General features: G+C 30.4%; 1 long non-coding RNA gene and 1 pseudogene across 1 annotated transcript; both read right to left on the bottom strand.

Moving 5' to 3' along the window:
* Positions 1–4,346: 4,346 nt before the first annotated feature.
* On the bottom strand, positions 4,347–6,391 carry LOC120078468 (putative polygalacturonase At3g15720; annotated as a pseudogene).
* A 1,072-nt stretch (positions 6,392–7,463) lies between these two features.
* On the bottom strand, positions 7,464–9,310 carry LOC120069976 (uncharacterized). Its single transcript, XR_005479740.2, has 5 exons — positions 8,967–9,310; positions 8,792–8,865; positions 8,617–8,718; positions 8,461–8,529; positions 7,464–7,716 (listed from the first exon to the last, which is right to left on the bottom strand). It is a non-coding gene; the product is annotated as an uncharacterized LOC120069976 (long non-coding RNA).
* Between the last annotated feature and the right edge of the window lie 2,721 nt (positions 9,311–12,031).

Raw genomic sequence — 12,031 nt, forward strand, 5'->3', positions numbered from 1 at the left:
GAGTAGCGTATACCATACGATCGTGTAGCTAAAGACTATGCGATGAGCATGATAGTTTACACGATTGAGTAGTGTGCACCAAATATTGTATATTATGTGTAGCTACTGACTATGTGATGAGCATGATAGTCTACATAATCGTTTAGCACGCATGCATTGTATCGAGTATCAAATACCGCACAAGCGTTTACTCCTCGAGCACCTACGCGATCATGTAGCTAATGCAACATGATCGTGTAACAACTTTACACAATCGCGTAGCATTTAACTATGCAATCATTTAGCAGATGCTACACGATCGTATAGAAAAATCTACACGAATGCATAGCCAAATCTAAACGATCATTTAGCTACAGCTAAACGATGCGAAAACGGTTTCTTCTTCCTCAACGAAACACACTGCAACCTTCACGTCTGAAGCTTCATGAACGACTCAAAAACAATAACGAATACAGACTCAATTATAAGAATTAATGCCCAAAAACGTAGGGGCCCTTACAAATTAACTTTTGTAACTTAAACAGAAAGCCAAAACAGAGACAACTATCCCATAAACATCCATCAACAACCATCCACATACATTTAACGATTAAACGCAATGTAGAAAATAAAACCCACCAAACTATAAACGATTTCCATACATAAATGGAATTTGGAATCAGAACTACAACCTGACTCTGATACCAATTGAACGAACTTGATTTACAACATCCATGAGCGGAAGCGGATCTACAAATTCTATTGAGATTGAAAACAAACATTTACAGTCAAACATTCAGATTATGCATCTTAACTAAAATTACAACATACTTTTGATCAACAAAAGGGTTCAAGGATTATACCTTTAAAGAACTCTTCTTCACGTAAATCCCTCGAACTGTCAAAAACACGAACTCCTCGAACAACAACAAGAATACTCGAACCAAAAGTGAAGGATACTACCACTTGGTGACTTCGGTATTCTCAGGGTGTAAACCCAAGAGTGGTGGGCTCTGACTATTTTGGTTAGGAGAGAGTTTGTGAGATTAGAAGAGGAAGACGATTGAGGAAGAACACATTATCGAATAGAAAATTCTTCAATCGTGTAGAGTACAAGCTCTATCGTATAGGCTCCCAATTTATCGTGTAGATTCACTTTTTCCGTGTGTCGTGGATATGAAAAAAATAAAAACCATATTTTATTTATTTCATTAGCTATAAAAAGCTGTTTAACCATCCACTATGGTGGCTAGAGAGAAAAAGGGTTTAATTATCCAAATAATTAATAATATAAATAAATATGGTAACCAACTTATCATATTATATTTATACCTATAGTTTTAATATTGCATCATATACAATATAAAATATAATTTTTTTTCTCTATTTTATGGCATTTGATATAAATCATATTTATATGAAATTTAACAACTATGAACCTCATTCATAGAAAATATATTTGAATTATATTTAAATATTTATTCCTCCAATTAAACTATAATGTATCAAATACATTATGTCAATGAACTTCTTTGTAAGTCTAGATTAAAATGACTTGGATGAAATCACACAAAATCGAGATTTCAGAAATGAAGAGAAAAAAAATAAATGAAGAAAATAATGAATGTTTTCTTTAAAAAAAAAAAAAAAAAAATAGAATGAATGTCAAAGAGGAAATATAAAAAAGAAAGAAGAAAACGAAAATCCTGCACCAGCGCAAACATGAAATTGAAATAATGGTAAAGATGGAAAAAGAATAGAACGGTCAAAATCTACTATATACACAAATAGTTTTAAAAAGTACTACAAATATAATATTAAAAACAATTATACCTATCCCTTATAAATTTCCTAAAATTTAAGCACGCAAAGGGAGTAAATTTTAAAGTTTTTCCTCTAATTTTTTCTCCAGTTTTTTCTTCTCTTTTTCCATAGCCGTTTTTTAAAAATGCTTTAGTTAAATGCTATAAAAAGCGGTATTTGTTGTTGTCACAATTTTTAAATATTAAGTGAAATAGTTTTATTATTTTAATTTTTCTTGTTCAATTTGTCAATTATATTTCATTGTTTATTTATTTTTTTCATTCCTTACCATTACTATTTAATTAAAAATTAATTAGTTTTTTTTTTTTGACAAGCTGGAGTTTGAACCCAAGATTTTAGGAGTGTCTAATCATCATTAACATTATTTTCACAAGTCCCCCGACACCAATAAATCAATTTTAAATTTAATTATTAAAATAGAACGTTAAGTATAACTACAAACCAAACCGAACGAAACTATTTTATTAACTTATCATATTTAGCATTTTTTTAGAAACGTTTATTAAAATTTAGAAAGAATAAACATGAATGATTATCGAACAAGTTTGTTTCTAAAAGAAAAATAATAATACAAGTATTACTAATAGAAGCATATCATTAGAGATGCTTACATCACATATTGAAGTCTATCAGTGATAAAAGCTTTTCATTAATAAGTTATAACTGAAATACTTCTATCACTGACAAAAGTTTATTAGCGACAAACTTATCACTAATAAGTTATAAGATTGGATCAAAAAATATTTAATCTCTCTTTATAAATCCGTTAATTTAAGAGATTAATATTTCACAGGATGATCATATGCGACTCGATCTTTAATCTGAGTTAACTCCTGTCTATGAGAGCTCGTCCTTTGATTTTCATGGGTGAGAGTGCTTCGTCATTTTAGATCTTAAACAATAGATCCCCATCCTCTCGCTACCTGAGAAGGATTTAGTTTATGATTGGACAATAAACAAATTGTGCATTAAAGGATTAGAGAACAACTCGCGAAGAATCGACTACATCTAAAATGTTGATTTCGGGACTTGAACAATGGATCCCCACCCTCTCACTGACTAAAGGATTAGTGATATTCAAATTAAATAATTTAGTTAATCTCGTATCATTATATACACTAATAACCTTTTTTAAGTTCCACTTTTTCACAACTAGTTTTTCTCGGACCATCGCGGTCGAGATTGAGTTAAATTATAACTTTTCAAATTTTGATTTATTTTTTTTAGAATCTTATACCAAATATACCTTTTTTTAGTACAACAATTGTAGGGTATGGGATTGAATCTCCGACATATTAAGACGGAGGTCATGCTAATACCATGAAGCCATTACTTCAGATATAAATATATATCTATTTTCTTATTTGATGTGTTCTCTTGTCATTGTTTGTAAAAATATTAATCTAAATAATAATTTTAGCTCCCATTTTTTATTTAAAAAGAATTATGGAGTTTTTTTTTTGACATTTTTGGAGTTGTTTTTGCCACGATGTTTTAAGTTATTTATTTATTATTATAATTAGTAGGCATTTAAAGAGTAGAGTGCAAATTAAGGTAACTAGAATAAAAAGGTATCTATTACCCGAACTCCAGTTATCTATTTTTTTTTTTTTTTTTAAAAAAATAGTTTTAAAATTTTATGTCCAGTTTAATATTGTTTTTATTTATGCAAAATTTTAAATAAAATGAAATAGTATAGTACAAAAATCAACTAAAATGAAGGGTTTTAAAATAATAAAAGTAGTAGTGGTAGACTTTTGGATCATGTCAACATAAGAAAAGATATGTTTCATTCAGTAATATGTCTTCCTCTACATGGAAATCCTAGCCCAAAATAGCAAGATTTTAATGGAAATCCAAAAATTCATTTCTTATTTGAGGGTTAAACATAAAATAGGATATGCATTGACATTAATGTGAAATTATTAAAGCCCGTTTAGTAAGTATTCTGTTTTTTGCTTTTGATTTTTGAAAATTAAACCTATTTTTTTTCATTTTCTTACAATTACTTGCATAGTTCTTAAGTATAAGAGTTTGAAATTTTAGCCAAATTCTAAATAAAAAACAACTTTTAAAAATTACTTTCTTTAGTTTTCAAATTTTGATTTTACTTATGAAAACATATGTAAAAAATAGATTACAATACAAGAAAATTAAAAGTGAAATGGGTGTTTATAGACTTAATTTTCAAAAATTAAAAATTAAAAAAAAACAAATGGTTACCAAAAGTGAGCCTAAATTGTTGTAAATATCTAAATATTAATGAAAATTATGTAATTATTTTATATAGAGTTTTTATATTTCTAAATATTTTCAAATTAAATCACATGTTACCGATAGATGAGAAAGTTCGTCAAATTCTAACGTTGTTTTTCGAGTTCAACAAATGAGAGTGGAGATTTTGAGACTTGAACTTTTAAGTTAAAATGTTGCTCAATAGACTTATAATTAGGAGAAGGAACACTAAATAATCAAAGGAACACTAAATAATCCTTTCTTGAATATTACAACTCAATCATATATCAAAATGCATCTAAAAAAATTTAATAAGATTTTGATAAGCAAGACACAATTGGGACAGTAGATAAAAATTTTCCATCAACATTTTGACAAAAAGCTTTGGGTTCTTTTCTAAGAGTTGTCATTCTTATGTTGACATTGTCCAATATAATATTTGTGCAACGAGCTCGAGAGCAGTTCAAAGTAATTGCATCTTCATTTGCTGATGTTCCATTAACTTCACGATATGTCACATCACTCACTTTTATGTCCATTCCCTAGAAAAAAATTCAATATTATAAACATATATGGACAAAATGTAATAAGAACAAAGAAAAGTTTTCCTTTTTTTTTTTTTTTTTTTTTTTCCTCGAATATGCATAAGATGTGTAATATTGATCAATAATGATGGGATTTTTTGCATTCTTGAGTGTTATTTTCTCGAATGTGATATTTCTTGCATATCCATATCCACCCTGTAATTAAACTCTAGAAAATTATTTATAATTATTTATATAATTTATATTTCATTGCATAAAAATAAATTAAAAAATACAATCACCTGCCAAGTCTTGATTCTAACTCCATTTTGAGTGCCTTGTAAGAGGCAGTTGCTTACATGAACATTTTCAACTACATTATATGCACCATCTTTTCCTAGGCTCCCAATGCTACATCATTCAAATAAACACAACATTCTTAGGGAAAGTAGAAATTATAATGATTAATCAATTTGTTTGAGAAGAAAAATTGAAAATTAACAAAACTTTAATGAAATGGAAAAATGGAAAAAGAATATTATATCAAATGTAATATGGATTTTGTAAAGAGTTAAAAGAAAAATAATTATGATTTTTACCTTATGCCATGGCCAGGGCCACAAGTGATACCAATTATATTGATATCGGAAGATCCTTCATTAATGGCAATACAATCATCACCTACATTTTTACATGAATTTAATAAGAAAAAATTGAAAAAAAAAATGTATAATCATGAATTAAACTATATCAACTACAAAAAATAATAATACTACTAATATTTTACCTGTTGCTATAAAAGAATCCTGGATAAGAACATTTTTTGATCTGGAAATATCAATTCCATCGGTGTTAGGACTTTCTTCGGGAGCAAGAATCTGAATGTTTGAGAAAATAACATCATTGCAGTCATTTATGGAGATGTGATTCTTGCCACTATTGATATGCTTCATTTCTTTCACTTGAAGTTCATTGCAATTGTGGAAAAACAATGCCTATAAGATCATACATATTATAATTATTATTGGCATTATGAATCAATCCATCAAACCCTAATTTTCAAAAGGAACTTAAAACACACCGTTGGTCGTTTACAATGTTTATGATCACAATCTTTCCACCATAAAGAGCCTTGGCCATCAAATTTCCAGCTCCTTTGAGATTCAAACCTTCTATGTCAAAAAATTGAACCCATTTATCTGCACCATCACTTGGCCATTCATCCTTGCTTGGAGCCATTAGAGTTCCTCTAAGCTATATTATATAAATAAAACATGCAATTATCAGTAAAATTTTCAAAATGTTCAATCCAATCATATAATAACAAATTGTGGGTTGAAGTTAAGACATTAAAAATACAAATTTTATTAAATAATGTATTATAAATATAGGGTGTTTTCTATGAGAAATGGAGTAAGATAAACTACATCAAAATTGACTTGGTTAGACTTGCAAGGACCCTGGAATTTGAGAGGGTTCAAGAGGTAAGTTTTTCCATCAGGTGCATGTAATGTTGGACTATCTTCTGTTGCTCCACATACATCATTCCAAGCTTTCAAAAAAGCCTTGTCACATAGAAAAATACAAAGAAAACAAGTTATTATAAGATTGTAGATCAAAGAAACAATCAGAAGTGTTTTTTTTTTTAAAAAAAAACAAAACAAAACAAAATTCACAATGTAGCTTATATTACTCACTTCTGAATCGTCTGCTTTGCCATTTCCAATTGCTCCATAATCAAGAACATTGAAATTGGATGAAGCCGATACAATCGATAAGGTTAGAATATCAATAGAAAATATGAAAATTAAAGCGAAGAGAAGCTTCATTTCTATGCCAAAATGTAGAATTTGAAGAGTAAAATGATGAGAAACGAGAGAGTAGAAGATCCAATCAAAATTTGAAGGTTGGTGAAAAATGAATGGATATATCATTCTTTAAATATAGAGAACACTAGGAATGAAATGGAAAATTCATTTTTAATTATTAATTATAAAACATAATGGAAAATTAAGAAAGGAAAATATCAATAGAATATAATTGGGAATTAATTATGGGCTTGATAAAAGCAAATATCCATATATTGATCAATACTTCAACTTTTTAGCATTTTGTGTTTTGTTGAAATGTATCAGAATACTAAAAATAAAGCAAAATGTGGAGGCATTTATTTTAGATGATTTCTTTTGCATATATAAATGGTATTTATTTTAGTGATTAATTCAATTTGTGGACCAATTATTTATTTTTATTAATTTTTCTTATGGGATATTTATTTTAGAGAATATATTCGTTGGATTTACTTCATGAGATTTTTTTTTTTTTTTGAGTAATAACAATTGGTAATATTTATGGAATAATAATCAAGTATATAACATCATTTAAGAAAATTGCAAATATAGCCAGCGATAGATTTGAGTCTATCAACAATAGACTTCTATGGTCAATAGACTCTTACAGAGTCTATCATTGATAGACTCCTAATAATATGGTCTATCACCGATATACTATTTAAATTTGACCATATTTGTAATTCCTTTTACATTATGTCATATCTGTTAATACTTTGGGTCTAATGTCTATATTTGCAACAGTCCCTTTTTTTTAGTGCTTTTATTTATGTACGAGGTTTAATAGTCTCTTTCAATAAATTAATTATATTCTATTGTACAGTTGTTAAGCTAATTAAGAGTTCAATAGAGTGATTTTAGAAAATTTAGTATGTAGACAAAAATGTGTTACGAGTGCATGTTTAGGACGAATTGGTTTTAAAAAAGAACCAGATATAGTTAGTCTATGTAACGACCCGATCCCCAAGACCTAGGTAAGACCGTTACTAAAATAAATGCATGCAAAGAATTTAAAATGACGCTCAGTCATTTGAAATAAATGCTAATTAAAAACAAGAGAAGTTCAAAAGACATTTATTAAATGCAATTGTTAAAAACAATAATAGGGTACCCATAAATCATAAAGGTTAATAAGTACATATAAAAAACAATTCTTAATAATAAGTTTCAAACATCAAAACTAAACATTAAGGGAAACATGAAAAGAACTCTAAATCTCATGATGCGAAAGCGTAAAAAAAACTAGTCCCAGTGGCTCAATCATGAATTCTGCTGCGCCATTGCCGGTGCATCTCTACCCTTACCTAAAACATCAACATAAGAAAATGAGTATAAAATACTCAGTAAGTAACCTCACCACTAGGGTCAGGCTAGGCATCTATGTCCTCTAGATACATATGACATATAAATACATGTAACATATAAGAGATTGAGTCCTATCCTATTGTAGTTAAGTATGCCCACAAAACTGGTGAATCCCGAAGGAAACACAAAACTGATGAATTCCCAAAGGAAACACAAAACTGGTGAATCTCGAAAGAAACATAAACTGGTGAATCCCGAAGGAAACACAAACTGGTGAATCCCAAAGGAAACACAAATTGGTGAATCTCGAAGGAAACACAAACTGGTGAGCATCTAACTAATCAATGAGGATATTCACAAAGTCTTAACGTTCTAAGATTCAACATTGTATGGTTCTAAGGCATACATAACAATCCTTAATACCATGGCTGCATCACATACCCATATTTCTTAACGACATATTATACATCATTCATGTCTAACTTACATCATAAATCTACAACATGCAAGTATGCCTCAACACCAGCAGATCAGACATCGACATATGAAAACACATACTATCACATACTAACGATTAAGTACTTAGGTGTGTATGTAAAAAATTCAGAATTCGTGCCAGAACATACTTTGATTCAGGTCATACTGTCAATTAATATGCTAACATTTACCATAACATACACTTATCATGCTAGCATACAACTAAAGCTTGGCCCGTGGGCAGTTCCAGTAGTAATATTACTTACCTCAAAATCCAATTCCAATTTTTAATCCAAGCTAATGATCTCCAACCAAAAACCCCTGAACTAAGTCCCCTAATACAGAACATAACACAAATTTTAAATTCTTGGAACCAAGATCCATACATACAAATTAAATTTTGGGATCACCAATAAACTTACCCAACGAAACTTGATCAACCAACACTCGCGAGATTTCGACTCAAAATTTCCTCTTAGCAGATTTTAGAACCCAAAGGACGACGACTTGGAACCTTCAAGAAACTAAAACCAAACTCTCCATCAGTCCAACAACCAAAAGTGCCTAACAATCAACAACAAGGGTCACAACGCTTACCAAAAATACTTGTCGAATGAACTCGAATCCGCTAAACAGCACGCTGTGCACTCCGAAGTACTCCAATCTTGGATCTGGATTCCAAATATAGAGATAACAAAATCTTAACCCAAAATCCAAATGGGTAATCAAACTAGATCAACCACAATCTTGCCGAAAATAATCAATCGCTTACTCAAAGCAAAAGTCTAGTGGTGTAGGCAGGTCCTGGCGACGAACAGGGCTGGCGGCACTGGAAGCAGCCGGAAGTGATGCGGTGGGTAGCGGAGGAGAGACTCGGCTCGGATCTGGGCGGCAGAGTACGGCGGACGTGTGGCGGCTCGAATCTAGATGAACTGAAAGCGGCGGACGTGCGGCGGCTTGAATCTAGGTGGACTGAGAGCGGCGGACGTGCGGCGGCTCGTATCTGGGCAGACTGAAAGCATGTCTGACCGGCGGGATCTGGCCAGCGGAACCCACGAACGGCGGCGAGGAAGCAGAAAACGGGGGGGGCTCACGTGAGTGAGGCAGAAGGTAAGGGGGTCCTTTTTATTTTTAAAAAAATACTAAAGATAATAATAATAATAATAAAAGGAAAATAATATAACTCTAATTAGATCATTTCCTTAACCCACTTTATACTATTTAATTCCTTCCCTTTTTCCAAAAATAATTAATTCCTGCCATAAATTTTCAAATTGAATAATTTTTAATAAATTCTACGACAACACTTAAATCCTCGCATTTATACTTTAAATTCAGAATTCCAAACATGCCCTTCAACTAAGGACAATTACTGAAAAGGGAAAAGTTTTACATTATTAATAAATAAATAAAAAGGTGTGGGATGTTACAGTCTATATGTTTAAAAGTGCATGTTTAGGAACCTGTGGACGAAAATTTAAAAATATAATCTTTCCTAGTAATAATTAATTTTATCCAATCAATAGTTAAATATTTAGATTCGTTAGTTTACATTTAATATTTAATTATTTTTTAATATAGTTACAAGTTAAATATAAAATACTTTATTTATTATTATTTTAAATCGACTAACTTAGTTATGTAAAAACGAATAATGACTAACGTATATACAAAATAAATGAGCCAACCTGAGGGAAAAGTCTGTGTAAGTGTAACCCCTCATTTTAGGTTCTAGAGTCCCGCCTTAATGAGCCAACCTTAGGGAAAAGTCGATTAGGACAAGAGACTAAAGCAACCTTATCTATTTTTTAATATCGAATAAAGAGTTGTGCAAAACTATCATCCTTTAGGGAGACACCTACGATGCCACAAAAACTTTATCCAACCTAATGAGAGAGACCGGGGATATGTTGTCATACATCCCGCTCCCCTTTACTATGAACATTCTCTCCATTCACCTCGGTATTGACCTACCCAAATGCCGCCCGTAGGGAGACATCCATGGTGCCACGAGGCCGAGGATAGATCTCACGATGTGAACTTATAGGAAGAAATGTGTAGACGTTAAAGTGAAGTATCATATACTCCATTTACCTCCCACTGAATGTTCTACCTAGGGTAATTAACTTAGAAAATCCGGTTACTAATTTTATTTAAATGATTTGTTTAATTTGCTCAAAAAATTACATTTACTTTTGATGAATAAACAACTTTGATTCAAGTTTTATTAAACTCTTTAACAGACTTTCATTAAATTTGCATGCATGTAACAGATCTATCTAATTCACCTTTCCAGGTAGGTTCCCAGGTAGGGGTGCGACGTTTCCATCGACTTAAATACCCCAACCTAGCCAGAACCAGCCTTAGCCAAAAGATCTCTTATAGATACATTTGTTACATATTTAATCTTTTATTAGGAATAAATTTAATCCTATTAAACCGATTTAAAGGATTAAACTTAGATTTTTAATCTTAATGTGATCTTAGGTCTATCTCTATCAAATTTTAAAACACTTTTAAAAAATGATTAAATCCTAAGGCTTGCATGCAACTCTTAATTATTGATTTTAATTCTAATTTCATTTATTATAACTTTTATAAGAAATGAAACAATTAAAACCAACCATTGCAAGAATAACATAAATAAGTTATTTATAACTATTATAAATTAACCTAAGGTAGTGTCATGTTTCATGCAATGTTCATTCATTACTAATATATAACTTTTATATAAACATGTAATGAATTAGGCTATAGCATATATTCCACACAAACATTCAACATTATATTATAACATTTATAATATAAATGATGCATGGATATACTATAATGCATGCATATATTATAACTCTTATATTATATTTTACATGAGCATGGTTTAAGTAATTTAATCATGCATACTAATATATTATTACACTTATAATATAAAATGATGCATGAAATAAATTGCATAACCTATAGTAGGTTTTAAAACTATATGACATACGTTATGGCATATAAAATAACATACATCACATGTATATTTAATAAAGTTTATGGACCGAGATAGTTAATCTCAAAATTGGGAAAAGATTACTCTATTACAAAAGTTGGAGTCCACCAGTTTGGAACAAGTGAACCGAGTCTTGAACCGCTTGACTTGAAGCCTTACAGTTTGATTGTGTAGCAAATCTCCTGACCGTCGAGCAATGAGCGTCAAGTAGAAACGATCGTGTAACAACGATCACGTAGCTTTGGACTATGACCATGATAGTCTACATGATCGAGTAGTGTGCAACGAGTATCGTACTATGCGATCGTGTAGCTACGGACTATGTAATGAGCATGATAGTTTACATAATCGTTTAGCACGTATGCCTTGTGTCGAGTATCAAATACCGCACAATCGTTTACTCCTCGAGCGCCTACGCAATCATGTAGCTAATGCAACACGATCTGTAACAACTTCACACAATCGCGTAGCAATTAACTATGCGATCATTTAGCAGATGCTACACGATCGTATAGAAAAATCTACACGAATGAATTAAGCTATAGCATATATTCCATACAAACATTCAACATTATATTATAACATTTATAATATAAATGATGCATGAATATGCTATAATACATACATATATTATACTCTTATATTATATAATGCTTGACCATGGTTTAAGTAATTTTATCATGCATACTAATATATTATAACACTTATAATATAAAATGATTCATGAAATAAAATGCATAACCTATAGTGAGTTTTAAAACTATACAACATACATTATAGCATATAAAATAAACATACATCACATGCATATTTAATAAAGTTGATAGACCGAGATAGTTAATCTC

Source organism: Benincasa hispida, chromosome 1, assembly GCF_027475165.1.
Source record: "Benincasa hispida cultivar pf3 chromosome 1, pf3_genome.v1.1, whole genome shotgun sequence".
Classification (NCBI taxonomy): Eukaryota; Viridiplantae; Streptophyta; class Magnoliopsida; order Cucurbitales; family Cucurbitaceae; genus Benincasa; species Benincasa hispida.